Genomic DNA, 17,894 nt, shown 5'->3' with positions numbered 1-17,894 from the left:
GGTTTTTCAGTAGAAAAGAGTATACTAGACCTACATTTCCCATGTAGCCTCTGGACCTTACAACAAGTAAAAGAGGATTTGGAGGGCAAACTAGGGTTAGTTGGGGGTGAGGGTTGTTCCTAGGGAGGAAGAATAAAAGAGCTTGCCAAAAAAGGGGATGATAGTGGTACACTAGCAGAGCTGAGGATAGGTTGCTGCTGATGCTGCAGATGGCAAAATCCCTCATCCAGGAAGAAGCAAGTTGGCCTGAGCCTTAGTACCAGGAGATGGTTACAGACAGTATATGTAATGCATGTAGTGTATATTAGAATGTTTATAGATATGTTAGGGGTTTTATTAGTTTATCAGCCTTTACTAATCTCATCACTTTACATGTGACTTGATTATTGTTGTTATTAGACTTTAATAAACTGTTTGTTACTCTTCCTGGGTCCACACAGCTCATTTGGCCACCTAAATGGTATATTCTGTTGGGAGAAGGGAGGGTGCTCTGGGCCCTCCCAAGTTAGACCCATACCAGAGTACTGGCAGCCAATAGAGAGTCCCCCTCCCCCCACTTTCCTGGATGCCCACCAGCCTTTTGCAAACTTTCTTTATCTTGGGTATACCTGTGCTTATCCTTTCCTTCAGCTTGTCAGTTTCACTTTCCTGTTTGTTCAGCTCTTAAATTTGAGAGCTAGATTGGATTCCACTAGCACCTCAGGTCTCTTTTGTCTCAAAAACTTATAGCTGCAAAATCTTGTTGGTCTTCAAGGGGATACTGGACTCAAATATAGCTTCTCTATTGTGGAGTAACAAGACTACGCTCTTAAAAGTCGAAAATGTGAATAGCCCGGGCTAACCCAAGATTATCAGATCTCAGAAGTTAAATAGGGATGATCTTGGTCAGTATTTGGATGGGAGACCCTTTAAAAATTCCAGGGTTGTGCTGCAGAGACCGGCAATAGGAGAACATCTCTTGTTTTGAAAACCTCACAGGGTTGCCATAAGTCAGCTGTGACTTGAGGGTAACAAACAATACTGCTTTCACCGTAGCTTCTTCTATTTTGGTTGCAGTAAAATGCAAATTTTCTTATTCCCACTTACTCATTTTTGGTTTGTACTTTCAGTTCTTTACTTTGCATCCAAAATTCTGGGGTTACATTTTTAGTGCAAAATTGAGAGTTCACAGAGGCTAATGAGCTAAAATAAGTCAACTCAAAAGTAACCCCCTTTTGTTCAGTGAGGCATACTCTCCAGAAATTGTATTTAGGATTACACCCAGAATCACACAACTACTGGGAAGGATAACAACAAAGAAGAAGAATGAACAATAGCAGAAAGTGGGAACAGTGGATATAAATAATGCAGCCAATGGTGGAAAAAATGTATAGCAAAAAGGATTTCAGGAAACTCTTTTGGAACCTAACTTTCAAGCCCAATTGGTTCAGGTAAATAATCAGCACATCTTTAAACTTGTTCCTTCTCCCACACTAAATCTTGTTTGTATAATGAATTAGTACCTTATCATATTTAGCAGATCAGGAGTCCTTCTGCTGCAAGTTTAATCCTGCTTTGTGTGTGTGTTTATATTTTTAAAAATCTATTCACTATCTGCATTCAGGCATAAATGGGTGAGATGAAGGTATTACTTCGGGATCCCTTCCTGTTCTTAAGAGAGTCATAATGTTCAAAAGCTGTTGGTAATGTTGGATATTCCTGTGGGTATACTGAGAAGGAGAAAGGGAGGAGTAAACTCAATTCAGTGGATTTAATTTGAGATTGAAAACCCTTTCAAAAGCCTTGAAGTTGCTTCCTCTTTTACCAGTCTATCAAAGGCAGCACAAAAGACAGACTCAAAGGAGTCTAGTCAGTTCAAACACTGAATCACATTCCACTAAAGGGATAGCAGGATTTTTGCCCCCTCTCTTCAGATTAATCATGCTGTTACAATGACAGAGTGCTTGTATGTGAATTGTTATATCCCCCTGGCCTTTGAACTAATCCACTGACTCGAATTCCTCTCCCTCAGAAGACCAGTTTAACTCATTTCTGTTAAGAGACATTTTCCCCCCTTAGTGGTTGAGACTCCAGGTGCTGTACTGCCTCAGAGCACAATTCCTTCAATCTGTGCTGGATGCCAGCAAAGCAGCTTGAAACATCCGGCCTAATCCTGTGATCCACTGTGCTAGAATAGAGGTGCAGAATAAATGGCCAGAAAACACCACTGTTGTTAGGACTAACAGAACCACATTGATGGGCACCATTTCATTATCCTCTGGGACTTTTGATTATACAGTTGTTTACTTACTTCATTTGTCCTCAGACTTTCTCACAGAGACTGCCAGTGGATTGCAGAGTTATAAAAAAACAATGCAGTAAAGAGAGTCAACTATATTCCATGAACAATGCAATAAAATGATATAGCACAAATTAAAGGACAGTGAAATATAAACAGCAGAATGCATAACATAAACTGGATTTCACAGTTAGAGAGCTATATTATAATAAACATTACAGTGCAGGGAAGTACCAACAGTATAATATAACCAGTAAACTATGCAATATAAAGAGGGAGGGAATGGAAAGGACCTAATGATTAGAATCACTGCTTATAGAGAAAGTGTTCTGTACATATTCACTGGATGCATCTTCAATGAAGGTTTCAAGAACCAGAACAGCAAAGTTCTGTTATTCAGGGCATGGAGTGGTAAAATCCTCTGCAGTTCATACATGCTTCCAAGTAAAGAGTCACACTATGTTTCATTTTAAGGTCTTACTCCCTCATATTGGAGACTATTTTTCACCAGCCTCTGCTGCAGAGATGTAGCTCCACTGCTTTGACAAACTGTTTTTCCAGATCTTCCTAGGGTCTAGGTCAGGGGTAGGGAACCTGCGGCTCTCCAGATGTTCAGGAACTACAATTCCCATCAGCCCCTACCAGCATGGCCAATTGGCCATGCTGACAGAGGCTGATGGGAATTGTAGTTCCTGAACATCTGGAGAGCCGCAGGTTCCCTACCCCTGGTCTAGGTGGAGGAAGAGACTCATTTTATGGCATATGCTACACATATCCAGGCTTCTATAGTGACTCTGCTCCAGTTCCTCTGTGGTGTGGGTTCTCCCAGTGCTGAGCTGCAAATAAATCATTTTTTTCTTCTTCATAATATCCTAGATGTAGTTCTAGTTGGATTCCTAGGCATTTCTCCTTAATGCAATGTATAGCCAAATCACACACACCTAAATCTAAATCAGAATGCTAAGAAAGAGTGATACATCGCTACATCCCATTGAGAATTTGGATTGAGTTGCCCAGGCATTTTATTGAAACCAATGTTTCAGGTAAATTTGAGGGATTTCACTCAGGAGAAATCTTTGAAGAAATTGCAATGAAGTTTTGGCAAGAGCCTTGAGGTATCACTTTGCATTTATAAACATATCAGCATATCTAATTCTCAACATGGCACACTGTGCATATTTAAATTCAGAGGCTGGAGCCATGGACAGACAAGACAGGAAAAACCCAAGTTTTGCAGAAAAATCTAAATGTACAAAAATCAAATGAGGTATAAAACCCCCACAAAACAAAAACAGTGTCTGTATCTTTAAGAAAAGAATGTTCACTGAGCTCTCAGTTGCCATTTTGGAAGTTGCCAGGCAATCACAAAACTACTGCCAAACCTTGTTACTGTAACATAAAGTCATTGTGGAGCAGGGAAGACCATAGACTAACTTGGTGACCACAGCATAGTTGGTGACTAGACAACAAGACCAGACCAGTGTCGACCAAGTAACTGAGTCCATGCTAATGGTAGCCACAAAAAAGACTGTCTGGTCTGTTGGGCCACCACATAACTGTTTACAGTCTGGTGGCCATTGCACAACTGAGTCTGGCCCATTGGTATCTGCTGTACAACTTGGGTAGACTTTTGCTGGGAATAGGCTGCTTGGGGTAGGGAAGGAGTACAAGCTGGATACAGGGGAGTAGGTAAAAGTGAGTTTGTTGGTGGGTGATAAGAGAAAGAATCAGGAAAAGGGCAGAGGTTATGAAGGCTGCTAGGAAACAGAAAGAGGAACTAGTGGGATACAATGGAAAATGATCTGATGCTTGCAAATTCTTGTGGATCCCATACTTGCAACTTTCTGAGTTTTAAAACTATGGTAATACAGACCCATCCACCCCCAAGATGTATTATTACTCTAATTACAACTCCTATATTCTGACAATATTTCTCAGAAGTTTGGTCTGAGAGAAACCTCCAAATAAATGTTACATTTCATATTATGTGTCATCAGGCAATACATTTCCTTCAAAAAATTTCTCTAATTTTACTGGAATTGTTTTGCTTTTTCTCAAAAAAAAACCCTTTTGAGGAAACCAATTTCATTTTGATTTTATTTTCCAATATAATAAATAAATAATAAATGTTGGTTATGGATCTGTTCAAATCACATGAGAAAGTTCATCTGACAGGAGGAGAAGAAAATTCCAAACTGTGATCAGTTCTCAATACTGGGAAAACCCTCAAAAGCAAACGTAGCTGTTATTTGATATGCTATTATTTGATAAATGCTGCTATTATTTGATAAACATTTTCAGATGCACCTTAGAGTAAGTTAATAATTCCAGTAGTGTTCTTTTTGGTATTTCTATTTGTAAAAACAACTTTAAGTCATAAAATTTCTGCTAATAAAAGGGGCAACCAATTTTGATGTTCCTGGGAGTCTTCTGTGCCCCAGGAGCTGCTTGCGGAGATTTGGAGTGCTGTGGGTGGAAGGAGAAGAGGAAATCATGTTCCACTGCTGGAAATCCCTTCTGTCAGCAAAGATGTACTGTGAAATTCAAATCTCTACCTCCATAAGCATGTTCCATTCTGCACAGCACAAATATGACACTTGGGGGATGTTTTAAAAAGAGGTGACTTTTTTTTGTCTGGACAGCACAAATAAGATGACCTGGGGATGTCTTTCAAAAAGCCACCTCTCCTTTTTTTTGTCGAGACAGCACAGGTATCAGAGGAGAAAAAAAGGCTTTTCCCTGCCCTACTGTTAAGCTTTCAGGTCAGTTTCTTCCTCAGCTTTTGCTGGACATTTTGTGTGCTGATGAAGGAATTCAGCTTGCCTCCATTTGCTGAAGCTTCCCCCAAGGCATTTGCTCTGCAGGCTTCAATCCTGGGTGCCTTTTCAGTTTGTCCTGCCAATTCCAGCAATATACAGTGTTCCTTTTTTTAAAAAAAATGATGAAGTGTTTGCAAAACGACACAGACATGCTATGAGAATCTTGGACTGAAATAAGACATCCTGAAAATGTCTTGGGGAAAAAGCTGTGTGGAGTTCCTCCCTAATATGCCTTTTTTGTACCCTCAGGACATCTTATTTGTGCTATGCAGAATGAACCTCTATTAGTCATTTAAGGACTTTTTGTAGTCTAGTGATACAGAAAATGAAAATGAATTGGGAAGCCTCTGTTTCAAATTTCATCTGTACCATAACCTAACTGCTGTCTCTTGTTCCATCTGCCCCGTCTGTCCACAATATGGGAATAGCAACAGACAGCCACCTTATGGAACTGTAAAGATTACCACAAAATCATGTATGTGAAGTGCCACAAATCTCTAAGAATCTTGTATACCCAGGTGTCCAAAGGACTATCTTCGCCCATATGTTCTTGCCAAGGAATTAAGACCATAGGGATGAGTCCTATGTCCTATCACTCAAGGAAGCTCATTTTGTGGGAACACGAGAGAGCGCTTTTTCAGTGACAACAACACAATTATAGAATAACTTGCCCAGGGAAATGTGCCTAGCCACTTAACTTTTAATCTTTAGGAAACAGTTGAAGATGGTTTTATTTGGGACCCCATTTGATTAAGTTACCAACAGTCCTAAACTGTGACTTTAAATTTTATTTTATTATTTTAAATGTATTTTATCTATATCACGTATTTTATGTATTTTGTCTATATTGTAAGTTGCCTTGAGCTCCGCAGAGAAAAAGGTAGTTAACAAATGTTTGAATGAAAGAAAAGATATAAGTGCTAATGTAATCCCTACATAGGGATAGGAAATGGTGAAGCCTCTAGAGACAAAAGGGGACAGAATGTATGGAAAGTAGAAGGAAGCAAGGCTGCTCGGCTGGAAGCCTGACATTTAATTATAGGCTCTGAACATTGTGTTTAAGGCAACAATGATTTTTGTATGGGAACCAGTAAGGGAGGGATACTTTTGTTCTGAAATGTAAATGTTAGAATTTATTGCTTCACGGCTCTGTTTATTAGCGGGGGGGGGGGGGGTTCTCTTGGGACCTTCATCTTTTGAGGCCAGTGCACCAAGGGTTCATCTGAAGACTTCCTGGGCCACCTACAAGAAGAAAGAAATGGACTTGGGCTTGGCAAGCTGTGAAAAAGGGAAACGTTAATTGTTACATTTGAGTAAGATCATGGTTTTGTTGTATTAACAAGTTCTATATTGGTGTATGATTTAAGTGAAAAGTAAATTTGTTTTAAATTGTTTACAAGATCCATTCCAAGTTCTGCCCCACAGAGCCCACAAGCTGAACTTACGTGGTGGCTGTCGAAGGCTTTCACAGCTGGATTCAACTGGTTCTGGTGGGTTTTCCGGGCTGTGTGGCCGTGGTCTGGTGGATTTTGTTCCATGTCCCAGGGTGGGGAAACAATCATTAAGACACTTAATGATTGTTGAAGACACTCAGCTTAACCATCCTGAAAAATCTGCAATTGCAGAACATGTGTTAAACAAAACTGGACATAATATTCGAGAACACTGAAATTCTGGACAATTCAGAAGTTTACGATGTCAGACTGCACAAGGAGGTCATTGAAATTCACAAACACCAGGACAACTTCAATAAGAATGAAGAGACGTTAAAATTAGCAAAGCCTGGCTCCCAGTACTTAAAAAATGGACTGATAACCCCACCCGCAATACAATGCACTCAACCACACCTTTGCATAGCAAGTTCCACTCAAACAGTTAATGATTGGTTCCCCACCCTGGGACATGGACAATATACCACGCTAAACTTTCCCTTCTCATTTAGACACAGTGTGAAACAGACTTTTCTCTGTGATACACCTCTGAAGATGCCAGCCACAGATGCAGGCGAAATGTTAGGAACAAAATCCACCAGACAATGCCACGCAGCCCAGAAAACCCACCAGAACCAGTTACGTGGTGGCCCTTTCCACACAAATCCCTAAAACATTTCTGAAACGTTTTCAATTCTCCCCACCCCCCTTTACCATGATGAATGTCCACACTCACCCCCTCAAAACGATTCCTGACTGCCATCTTGTGATTTACTCCTTTTTGTTTGAGTATGTTGTCCAATCCATGCTTTCATGCTTCACAGTTGGGATCCTCTGCACTTTCTACAGTCCATCCATCAAAGATTACCCCCTACCCCACAAAATGAAGAAACTCTGCTGAAATGCTTGGAAAAACAGGCATGGGGGAATGGAGAGTAAGATCACAAAATGGTGACAAGGAGGATCTACAGGGAAGGCAGAAGGGCTTGGGAAATGTCTTAAAGAAATTGCACAGGTAAACAAAGTTTTCTTGAAAATGTTCCAACTAAATAATCATTTTAAAATTCATCCAAAAAGTTTTGAGGTTGTAAATAAAATGTTTGGGGATAAAAATAATAATGCAAAACTCCATGGAAGAAACATTTTATTTCTTGCCTCAAAATGTTTCAAAGTGTCTGACCTAAATATTACTATTATAGCATTCAGCCTTCCAAAATACTCAACAGTTTCAAGTGTTTCATCGCACAATAAATGTCCAAAGAGATCTCTATTTGAGTCATATTGTTTTTCACCAGGGTTGAGAAGCATCATCATTTGACTTTTGACATTTAAGTCTAAGTGAAATCAAGTCATTTTAAACTGGATGGCTGCTCCATAAATATTTGGGGGGGGGGGTGAGGGTGGGAAGGAAGCAAAGTTAATTTTCATCCCATGGGTGAAGAAAATGGTGGCAAATGTGATCACCTCATTTTTAATGTCAACTATATCTTGCAGCCTGGGATTAAAATTCTTCCCCTCCCCTTCCCTTGTTCCCAAGAACAGACCCCCATCTAAGACCTTTGTAGGTGTTCTGTGATAATCACAAGCTCAAAGCAAGATGAATGGAACTGCCAGTCTGAGGAGCAAGGCTCCCATTTTCTTGGCAGAAGTTGCACAAAACAGTTGGAAACCTTCAGCCATTAGAGATAGGGGAGGTTAAACCTTTAATGGAAGAAACAAAACTGACAAACACTGCTAACTCAATTGACTAAGTCTGTATCAACTTGTGTTACTGACAGTGAAAGATGAGTGTAATTATTTTTCAATTTTTAATGACCTTTTTATTTGTGGCTTCAGTACTGAAGCTTGTTGGTAGTAATTGCCTTTCTCTGTACTGTTTATTTTAATGGGTCTTTGAAAGTGCAGCATAAATAGAATAAAATCAAAACAGTTACTGCACTGGATTTGCTTCTAATGGAATAAACAAGTATAAAACTGACATCCTAGTGAACACAAAAGCAAAAATCTCTTGCATTTAATGCTTTGCCTTAAAGCATAGTGTCAAACTCAAATTAACCCTCAATGGATGCCTATTATAATCAGATTAACATTTGCATTGCAGAAAAAAGAAAGTTGGAGTTAAAATATTACAGTGCAGTTTATACAAATATAAGTCATACAGTATGGCTTCTTAGCGAGCACATCCTGCTGATTCTAAAAGAGCTGTACTGGCTACCAATTAATTTCAGGACACAATTCAAAAGTCTGGTTCCTACCTTGAAGCCCTAAATGATCCAGATGTGTATGTGATTGATCAATTGACCCACATAAGTTAAGAGCACCAATGATACTTCTATTGCTACTTTGAAGGTGACAAGCAGAGATTGTTCTTCCTTACTATGCCCACATCTCACATGACATTAGTACACCCTAGTTCGCTAGTACACACTAGTCCACAGTGTCAAAAGACCTTAAAGACCGAAATCCTATTTGAAGGGAAACCTAATGGACAAACAAAATGAAAGCCCTGAAGAGTGAGTCCACACACCCCAGGAAAGCAATGCCAGCAGCTCCCTTAACTACCCTGACAGCTAAAGAGCAAAGGACTAAGCCTCTAGCCCTCCCAAGTCTAAGAACAAAGACAGCCAACCCTGTAAGGCTGGTGCAAAGTTTCATTTGCACCTCCAAATCCTTTAGCCTTCAGATACCTTGGGAGAAGGAAAATGAAGCTAATTTGTCAGCAAAACATGATTTTTTGATTGAAGTCAGGAAGCCCCCTTGGCACTTTCAAGGAAGAGTAGCCAATATGCCGTAAGAGCACCAATCTTCAGAGCACCTCATGTCCATTTGACCCATGACCCATGTTTTTCAAGACAACAATCAAAACTCTTGAATGCAATGTCATGTAACCAAGATTGTTTTATTATTACAATTACTGCCTTTTACCTTATAATTCAAATTCACTGCTGTTTTTTCTTCCTCTTAGATAGGATAATAACGTCACTTGCTGATAGATGGGCTAACTCGCATGCTATACCCTGTTCTACATAAAAACCCAAGTAAAATTGTAACTTCATCTGCCATTTCCTCCTGCCCTGCCCCATGTTCTCCACACCACCCACTTGTCATTTAGTCTGGACCATGCTGTGATGAGTGGGAGGCATGAAGCACATGGGGAGCAGAAGGAAATGGTGGATAAAGGTACAATTTTACTTAGGTCTTTATGTGAAACAAGGTATAGTAGAGTTGCCAATCTCCAGGTGATCCACAATATCAAAACAAAATGGAGATGCAACAGAAAACATTCACATATACCACCTTGCACCCATTGGCTATCAATACTCCGTAATGGACAACTAAAAAAACAAAAACAAAACTGACTTGACACACAAGGTGCCTACCAAACTCTGATTTACTCCTCATAAGCATAGCATATTCTTCATAAACATCATATGCATAACAATCATAAAGCACCCAGTCCTTAGACAATTCTCATATCTTAACAATCTAGTTAAACGTAGATGCAACTTGTGTCTTAACAATCTAACAGAAACTCTTATCTCCAAGTGATAAGAATACCAAGCTAAACAATCCAGTAGGCTGATCTGTCCCCAGTTTCTGACAAGATCTTGTTATCTCCATAGGCCCATGGAGTTCTATAATCAATACATGTAAAATACTATGATTGCTCTAAGGGGCCCCTCCGCACAGCAGAGGCAACTAGGGTTCGACTCATGTCTTCAGAAATCGTTACCTGAGCTCGACTCCTGTTATTTCGCACAGCAGCTGACTTGTGTCTCCAGAGTCAAGTTCAGAGGGCGGGATTACCTCCTCGTGTCTTCCGCTCCTCATTCCTGATTGGCTGCCATTCTATGGCAGGAAACATGAGTGTGCATCCCTTTTCTTCGTTTAGCAATGTAGGAGCTACGTAGGAGGATATTTTTTAAGGCGCACTTCTCGCTGCTGCCACGAGTCTCCCGTTCTGTGCATGGCCAAAAATATTGCACTGTGATTGGCTGGCTGGCAGAGTCGAGGCGAGGGAGATTCCGCGCTCCGCCGGCTTCGACTTGAGTGCAACCCGAGTTCGCCAGGAAGTTGCACCTCCCAGTCGAGCTCAAAAATTTAATGGTGGGGGGGAGCCGAGACAGACATGAGTCAAACGCTACAGCTGTGCGGAGTACCCAGGTTGGACCTACATCAAACTAAGGTTGAATCCTACTGTCAGAGGGCCCCTAATACATAATGAAACTTTCCCCAGGTAGCACCTTAAATATATTCAGACACTAACAAGCTCTTTCTCTCACAAACTGTCCCTTATCTTACTCCAATTTCTGTAAGAAAATAATCCACATATATAAATAAGTAGTTATTTACTGCTGAAAATAACCATAATTCCTGTACATACTGGCTTACCTATCAGGACAGTGATTTCAACACACTTCTCTCAGGTATGCATGAGTCCTGCAGCATCTCCCACACAAAGTAAATGCAAGTTTGGTAGGCACCCTGAGTGTCAAGTAAGGTTTTTTTAAAGTTATCCAGTATTGAGTATTGATAGCTGACTAGTGGAAGGTGGTGTAATCCAGTGGGCAGCTGGAGATCTCCCACTATTAACAACTGATCCCCAGGAGACAGAGCTCCATTCACCCAGAAAAAATGGCTGTACTCTATGGCATTACACTCCATTGAAGTCTCTCTCCTCCAAAACATCCCCCTCCCAGGTTCCACCTCTACAACCTCCAGATATTTCCCAACCTGGAGCTGGCAATCCTACCTGCTAATGATCTTCTGTTACTGCCTCTTGGCCCTGCTGTGGTGGATGGGAAATGGAGGGGGGGAGAGAGAGAGAGAGACGTGTATGTGTTGACATCACTTCTAGCTAAAATGCAGAAGCACCATGTTCTAGGATGTTCTGCCAATCTCTATAGTAAAGTCCATGTCGCACATATAGGCATCTGCCCAGCAACCCTTCTTGCCAATTATGCAATTCTCTCACTTCCATCTTTCTCTTATCAAAGATTTATTGTCCTTAACTGGGAGCTGTGACATATTACACTAAAAATCAATTTGTGCTTCTATAACTCATGCTCTGGTTTCTCACATATTGGGGACATTCTCATGTGATAGAGCTGACAAAAGGACTGATTTGAATAACACCAAGTGATTTACTTATTCCTCCTCTCTTCTGTTTTATTCTCACAAGCCTATGAGGACAGGTATGTAAGAAATCAGGACTAGACCATGATCAAAAATTGGGGGGCATAACTGGATGGGGATTCACACATAGGACACCCTGGTGTTGCTCCAGTATTCAGACTACTCTGTTATGCTGTTCCAAATTTCATTCTCTTATGTCAGAGTTCAGCAGGGTTATCATAATAACAACAAATGGAATGTGAATGATAAATTAAACCAGTAGACTTTTCCCAGCGAATAAACCAGTTCATCCTGAGATAATTTTCTACGCGAGGAAGAATGAATCAAAGCAATGGTTCAATGTCTATATTAGATAAGATTGTAGAGCAAATAGTAAATGAAAGAATACAGCACAGGACAGTAAAAGCTGCAAGGATTATCCAAAATGGGATTTCACAAAGAACAGAATTTGTTTGTATTGTTTAACATTCAGACTAATAACTGCAAAGAAGAGAGGACTAAAAGAGGATGAATGAGCTGCCATTAAGGAGGAGTGATATGGTTACATTCTACAGACAATGCTAACAAGGCCAAAAAGGGAGTTATTTCAGTACAACAGTCCCAGGGTCTCCCTACTACCCACCCCCAGCCTCAGTCTTTTCTCTGTAATCTAATCGAGATGGTTTTAAAGAGCTGCAGGGTAGCAAAAGGTTCTGGTATTTTCCAGTAGCTCATTTTATCTATAGCTTACAAATGTTACAGAAATAACAATCTTTTTTTAAAAAAATCAGTGATGGATGAAGGAGAATGCAGTAAATGGTTGTGCCTCAGTTACAGCTTCTTTTGTACATAGCAAGAGTGATGGCAGAATTTGCTCTCTCTCTTCTTTCTCTTTCTCATTTTACAGGGAAAAAATGGATAGTGTAAAACCAAAGAATCATGAGTTCAGACGGCACAAAGGGTAAATAAACACTGAAAAAAGAATTTGCAGCGAAAAAAACTATGTAAATTTGAAATCATTCTGAGTTGCTCCCTGACTGATGTGTTTCAAATTGTCAAAGAATATTTACAGAAGTGAAAAATGGAATGGGCCTGTGGTTGCAGGGTAGGCTTGCCACTCTCCTCTGGCAAGCTCTGAAATGTGATTGTTTCAAAAAAAGGAAATAAATTATTATAAATGTCAATATAAATTATAAATAATCTCTCGTATAGAAAATGAGGGGCAGATCCAACTAAATTTTCTGCTAACAGAAGGGGAAATATAATCAGTATATATACAAGCCTAGTCGTGGTAACAATGACTCACTTCCAGCCAATCGCTATGCACTATTCACTTCCAATCACCTTACCTGCACAGCTTACATAGCACTGTGGCCTGCCAATGCCAACCTTGGCTCAGCATCTCTGTCCAGCACGTCCCACAGCCACAGCAGCAGAAGCAACCTGCAGCCCAACTACTTGCCACTTGAAAGTGTCAACCAGCAACACCCCCATCATCACCACCACTACCACCACAGGTGGGTCTTGCTGCACCTGCCTCATGCCACCGCAGCAGCCTGGCCAGGTCGGACTGCTCAAGGGGCCCAGGCCAGCTACCTTGCCACCCACTGCTGCTTCATCCTTGGCCTCTTCCTCCTCCTCCTCTTTGCTGCTGTCTGCCACTTCTTCTCCAACCGCAGCTCCCATGGCTTCTCCTTTTCCCACCCCCATCTATGCCCTCAGCCTATCAGCTGCCAGCAACAAGAGGAAGTGCAATTACAAGGTTTGGGCTCAATTACAGCCTCTTCTTAGGGCCTGCTGGTAAAGGCCACAGGCCAGCACCAGAAGATGGGTCTATTGAAATGTCAACCTACAACATTATGCTATGGAAGAAGAGAAAGAGTGAGAAGTGGTGGGAGGAAGAGATTGAGGTGGTTGTTAAAAGAGATTTGACAATCAGGGAATAGTAGAGATTGGAAGCAGTTTCTTTCATTTGTATTTAGAAGGATGTCCATAGCAACTGTCCTGTTAACCACTACATGGCAATACAGCCATCTGAGAAGAGGAGGAGGATCAGGAGGAGGGAGCTGGTAACATGGGCCAAGGTGTTGCCTCCCTTGGTGAGCACCGTTAACCCACCAACAGTTTTCTAGAGCCCATTGTATTTGTTCATACAACTGGTTCTACTGCTAGATTATGATAATTCTCCTTTTCTGCTGCAGACTCCTGACTTGCCTCTCAGGCCATTTCTGAGGTTTCCCTGATCTCTGGGAGCAGCCTGTCAGGGAGATCAGCGGGTTGCAGTGTGAGGGGAAGAGGTGAGAAAGTTATTTTCCACTGACAGGAGTGTCTTGTGTAAGTGGAAATCTTAGTCTGAGTCCAACCCTGAAAGCATAAAAAGCTTTCTAGAGCTTCTTATCATTTGGAGAAGTGGTGACTGCAAATCTGTGTCATGGATTACATAGGTTGGATCCTATAATTCCATTCTGCTAAAATGGATGCTATGACTTTGCCAAATCTGCCTCCATCTTTCCATTCCCACAGCAACTTTCTACAACTCCTCAAAAGCCATTGCTAGGGGAACAGGATCCATGTGTACAAAAAGTCACTGGGCATGGAAAAGTGGGCAGCAGCAAGTAGAGAAAAGTGAGCAATGTCATGCCCCCAGAGAAGCTTTTATTATTTTCTCATTAAGCATCAGTTTCCCTATAGTTAGAATGAGTTTAGTTGCTTGTATAGTATTCTAAGGGAGGGAATTTTAGTGAACCCTGTCCCTTTAAGGAATTTCACTAGAGGCAGTCTTCCTGTTATTACCCCATAATCCCCCTGATTGGTCAGTCTGTCTAAGGTGCCTAGGGTAGTTGGAAGGCTGCAACATATGTTATGTATAAGGTGTATAGAGATAGCATAAAGTTAAGGTGTACAGAAAATAGAATCCAGAAAAAGGACAATCAAGGAACCAAGAAGAAACACAGCCCTTTGGGGGAGGGCGGTTTATAAATACAATTAATAATAATAATAATAATAATAATAATAATAATAATAAAGTGGACTTTCTTGGAAGTAGTCAAAGAAAGAACAAAAGTCTCAGGCTTCAAACTGTTCCAGTCAAGCAAGTACTTTATTTTAGTCAGACCCTGGGAGGAGTTAGGGTCTCACTTCTCTAAGCAATAAACCTTGTTTTGAACTGTTACACCTTGCTTATGTGTCTCCCACTCTGTTCCACCCAAGAACTGGGCACCTTTAGATTGTTTTACTTGGGGGACAGAACAAGCAACATCACCCAATCTTGCTGTTGCAGCAAGTGAAACTCATACTTCATTGTATTCATTCTTTCAAGTTTCTGTTGGTTAACAAGTAAGATATAGACAATTCTGCAACACCCGCCCTCATCACTAAATCCCCCTGTACCTAGTGGAAGGTTGCAGAAAACTGAGGTGATCAAGGAACAGTAAAGAAAGGTCAGACACTCAGAGCTTCTGCATCTTCAATAGGGATGCCAACCACCAGGTGAGATTTGGGGATTCATTGGAATTATATCTCATCTTCAGAATATAAAGATCAGTTTCATTGAAGAAAATGGATCCTTTGGAGTGTGGACTCCGTGACATTGTAACCCACTGAGGCCCTTGTTCTCCCCAGGCTCCACCCCAAAATCTGTAGGAATTTCCCAAGCTTGATCAGGCAGTTCTGCTCCCCCATCCCTTGCCAGTGGCCAGGGAAATTGGCAAGACTATAAAGAATTACCCTATGATGAAGCTGTTAGATTTCGTTTAGAGTCATGGATATGCCCAGTAGTGTGTGTGAATGCAGTTTATAGAAACTTCTCCAGAGACATAAATGTAAAAGGTAAAACTTACATTTATTCAAGCATCTTCAGTTCACAACTTTGTTCCAAGAAAAAGGTAGATAGAAAGAACCCTAGTCTAAAGAGATTACTTTCCCTACGACAAGTGGGCACAACTAACGCGCCATCACGTGTGTGGTGGTGAGAGGATGCTGCAGTGGGAAAGGCCCCACTGAGCAGGCTGCCATTGACCATGTGCTCGGGTCAAAGCCTAGAGCAGAAGTGAGACTAGCATGGGGAAGAAAGGAAGTTAGTGGGCAGTCTCCTGGCCCAGACAAGGAGGGCAAACAAGAGAGGCAGCATCACAGTTAGAGTGAGATAAACAGCACCCCCTAGTGTCCAGGCATGCAGAAGTCGCTTATTCCAACAGAAGCAGTTGCTTTAAAGTGAAGACAGGGCACTTGTTTGAATAACCCTCTTGTGATGCCAATAAAGGCTATGGAATGGAATGGAATAACCCTCTCCTCCAGTGAAGTAGATAAAGGCCAGGACTGGCTCTTTGATTTTGGAAAAAAGCAAGCAGGTACAGGAGAACTTGTTAGTGGGTGCCATAGTGCTCATAGGCACCATATTGGAAACATCTGCTTTGAGTAGTGCTAGCTCCCAGCCAACTTCATTCCAGCTTCCTAATAAATATAGAAATCTATTTGAACTCTCCAACCTCAAATGTCTTTCTATAGCTTAATTCAAAACTCTTTTTCATCTCCCCCAAGCAGAAGATTGGCCAATAGGCAGAGCTTGCATTCCTAGCTGCCATTGATTTCTGATTAACATTCAATGGTTAGTGACTGATGCCATCATAAATGAAAATTCCCCCTTTCATTAATTTTTTCTAAGCATTTACTGCACATTTTTCAAAGATTTCCCCTTTCTACATTCTGCTCTTCATTTATAGATTTCTTTATACCATGTATTCATGTTGTTTTCATATTCAACTTTCACAGTATTGTTACTTGCAACCTAAATAGTTTACACATATACTATGTGTGCAATGCTAGTGTATTGACACGTAGTGATGAAAAAAAGAAACATTTTACAGAAAGCCGTAAGTGCAAGGCAACAGAAAATTGGTTTTATTTTAATGAAGTAAAAGTAAAATATAAGTGTGGGATTTGAGGTCAAAAAGCAGGGATTAGATATTCAAAATTATCTCTAGACCAAGCTGGAGCTATATAGAGTCTTTGAATAATATCTTAGTAATAAACTGCAGTGGAAAGATCACAGAATATAAGTAGAATGGAAATAAATGGATAACAAGGTGCTCAGGAATAAGAAATAAGACAGAGGAGAATCATGCCTCGAAAAAGAGCAACTCCTTCCTGGTTTGAGAAATCAAAGGTGATCTGTATGTTGGCATGAGCATTTGAAGCTGAAGGACAAAATTTAAATTCTAAATATAATAAATAGCAATAAAAGGCAGGACCCAAATAAACTGAGATTCCTATAGAAGACCAGCTCTTCTTCAAACTTTTTATAACACTTCTAAAGCACCAAGACTCTGCCACATCAAGAAAAGCATCAGCATATCTGTTTCAGCCAGCAAGAAATCCAGCCTGACTACTTACAAAAGAACTGCCATTATCAGGACCATGACTGAAGCCAGAAAGAGAACCACTGACTGCCAAGAAATGAACTGATTTCTTTCCCCTGCAAAAAATGGTTCCTATGGAATCAGCATTGGGGTCATAACTGCAGGACCCTTGATGTGCATTTCTGGAGGTAATAGCTATGGCTGCAGGATACACTTTTAACTTTCATTGCAGCCTGGTTCCAAGCCGAGTGGTCTTTGTGCAGCAGTGACCTTGTGGTCCTTGTGCAGCTGGGGCTGCTGGGTTCATGTCACCAAAGCATTATGAAAGAACGAAGTTTTCACATAACTTCTAAAAATAGCAGGTGCCAGGCAAATTTCATGCTTTAAGGAACTCCATATAGATGTCTCCTCATGGGATAAAAAAGTCCTATTAACTGTGATGAAGGCAGCCCAATCTAAATGGAGGGGGCTCTGTGGTGGCTGGGGACAGTACGGGGGAGACAATGTTGTGCCACCTCCAATGGAGCTCTGGGCAGTGCAAGAAGGAGCGATAGGGAAAACTCCACTGAAAAATATGACTTATGCCTCATGTTTTTGTGGCATCAGTCACAGGCCTACACTGGAGGGAATTCCCAGACTGAAAGGCCAATGGAAGATGAGTACTGATGGCTACACCCCCAGGAATGCCCTAGCCCACCCCCAGACATGCCTGCATCCTCTTTGATCCCAACACATCTCTGAAAGTGGGCAAATGTATCAGTGGAGGTCCACACCACTCCAACAGTCCATACCCCCCCCCCCATCTGGATTGGGTTGTAAGTGTGATAATGTAGGTAAAGTATTTTGAACCCGTGAAAGAATTCATTCTGCTGCTTCTGCTTCTACTTCTTTTGAC

The sequence above is a fragment of the Sphaerodactylus townsendi genome, linkage group LG02 (genome assembly GCF_021028975.2).
Source record: "Sphaerodactylus townsendi isolate TG3544 linkage group LG02, MPM_Stown_v2.3, whole genome shotgun sequence".
Classification (NCBI taxonomy): domain Eukaryota; kingdom Metazoa; phylum Chordata; class Lepidosauria; order Squamata; family Sphaerodactylidae; genus Sphaerodactylus; species Sphaerodactylus townsendi.
The sequence above is the reverse complement of the archived record's forward strand: the minus strand, read 5'-3'. Positions refer to the sequence as shown.